At 37.5% G+C, this 2,500-nt stretch overlaps 1 protein-coding gene across 1 annotated transcript in view; it reads right to left on the bottom strand.

Annotated features, from left to right (window-relative positions):
- The window catches only part of LOC136840265 (neuronal cell adhesion molecule-like), a 1,114,986-nt gene that overhangs the window by 654,189 nt on the left and 458,297 nt on the right, over positions 1 to 2,500 (bottom strand). The window lies entirely within an intron of this gene.

Here is a 2,500-nt window from a genome sequence, read left to right as displayed (position 1 = left end):
CCATTCCACTATTCCCTTAGCCTTACAGAGGTTATTTATATTTTGGCGGTGTTTAGGTAAAAGGTATTTTGCGTAAACCTGGACATGGCTACCCCCATTTTCTATCTATTTCTTCCTTAATATGACCATTTGGGCATTCTTGGTTTTGGCTATCTTTTCCTTTTTCTGTGTACTTGATGACTCTCGAGATGAAGCAAAACTTGAATGTCATATTCTCTCCCTCTCTCTCATTCTGTCCTTCTCAAGGTATAATAACTTTACAGGAAAGCCTATACTTGTTTATTCCCACTCATATCATCCATGAGGTCAACGTCATTTTGGTTAAGCCTAAACTTAGTTAATCCACGATTTTTCTGTATTTGAGGCAAATGTTTCTTTTGGTAAACCTAGAGTTGGCCATTCCATTCTTTCTATCGTCCTTGATTCACTTATATTCTGATTACGCTTGGATATGGCCAACCCATTCCACAAGCGCGCACACACACACACTCTTTCATTTTCTTTGCTCTAGCTCGATCGTTATTTTTTATCACTGTTTATGGTCAATTCATATATAAAGAAACAGAGCCTTTCAACCCTTTCCATTTAATTTCGCAATCCACCTAAGTCTATTTTAGAACCTTATACTTATACAATCCCTTTCCTACCTTTTCCATCACTCAACTCAGCCCACCCAATCAATTTGCCATACATAAAAACTCTCTCTATCCACCCATTCCATCATTACCCATCCTTCCGCCTCAACAATCCAATCTCCCTTTCCTTTATATCCCATTTTTCAACTGTATATCCACGCTCTCAATCATTCTTATGCCACCTTCAGCCTTATCTATCAACTCTTGCTAATCACTCCGCTCGATCATTACCCATCCTTCAACCGTATTCCCCCTGCCCTTCCTCCACCAGGCCTTCCAAAGGCAATTCTTTCTGGCGCTTAATGGACACTGGAAAATGAGGCCATAAACACTGTTCTCAATTACAAGGGAAAATGGCTTCGCGTGTTATTTGCCTCCCAATTTGGCTGCAAAGCTGCAGGAGGATCTTATTCTCGTCTCCTCTTCTCTGCTTACTGGTCAGTTAGTTGCATGATCATGATTTAATTATTAGTTACTTAACAATCCTTTGGAATGCAATGTCTTCTTCCCGTTTTCATTATTCTTATAACTTCCTTCATCACCTACTGGGTTGAGTCTAACAACTTTTCCATTATTTTCTTTTACTTTATTCTAATTAGACCAAACGTGGAAGGCACTAAGTTGCCCTTCTCAAAGAATACTGGAAGTACATATACGTATAAAGGGGTGAATATTCTCAATACAAACACGGAAGTACCAGACTGGAATACGAGAAAAAACTGAAGAGATATTTCCGATCAAAATTCGGATGAGTATCTTTATTCAGTTACCAGAAACCGTAAAAACATATTGCGGAAAAACTAGAGTAACATCACTGGACGCTAAGTTAAAGGCCAAGAATGATAAACACCTCTGTTAATTATGTTGGATATATCCATGGAAACAACACTTGACAGATTTTCCTCGGGCATAGAATAAACAGTACTCTAGAACAGAAGTAAGTTTATTAAAGGGCACAGCAAGTCTTAACTATGAAATCATTTGCTCAAAAACCAGTACTAAACAGTGAGTAACGAATTAACAATACTTTAATTTCTGTTAAATGACCGAAATAATTAATAATCCACAGCTGAGCACCAAATAGGAAAAAAGTACACCAGCTAATGGAGACTAATACATTAAAACTACAAAATGCAGATAAGACACAGAAAATTGAAATCAATAAGCTATAATTTTGCTGAAACAAGGAGAGGAAAATCAAAACGTTGCTCAAATGTAAATTTAAGTTAAAAGATGCAACTGAGAATTTCTAAAGCGACTCCTAATCAGGAGCAACATTGCACACGAAAAATTCCTAAAGTCAGTGAAATAAAAAAGTCTGTAGCTACTAGCAAACGAGCAGAGATGTTTATTAGCTTACAGCGTAAAGATAACAAATTTTATCATATATCGGTTTTAGCAGTAGTGGTCTACGTCATTCAAGTCGCACTTTCCCACGCACTGCACACATTTTTTTTATTACTGAAGTTTATCAGAATATCTGTGAAGATCAGCAGTTGCTGAATCAATCAGGAGACGCCTCAGCGGAAAACTTCCACAAATTCAGCAACAGTTTGCTCATCAGGAATGAACCACCAAACAAAAGAGCAGAACCATATGAACTGACAAGATCCAGTTTCCTATCTATTCCAAAAGATCCAAGAACACTGAACTGAAGGACTCCCAAAATTCCGTTCGAAAATGCCCTCTCTTGCTTATCATTTAAAAACTGGAAATTGGGTCATAAAATTAAGAAAGTGGTTCATTGGCAGACATTTCAATAGATCAAAGAATCCGGAGTGGCCAAATGAAAGATAGTAGCCAATCGCACTGTTCTTACACTTCCAGAACTAATTGAAAGTCCTACAAAGACAACTAGGACGTTT

The sequence above is a fragment of the Macrobrachium rosenbergii genome, chromosome 7 (assembly GCF_040412425.1).
Source record: "Macrobrachium rosenbergii isolate ZJJX-2024 chromosome 7, ASM4041242v1, whole genome shotgun sequence".
Lineage (NCBI taxonomy): Eukaryota > Metazoa > Arthropoda > Malacostraca > Decapoda > Palaemonidae > Macrobrachium > Macrobrachium rosenbergii.
This window is presented reverse-complemented; position numbering and strand designations above follow the sequence as displayed.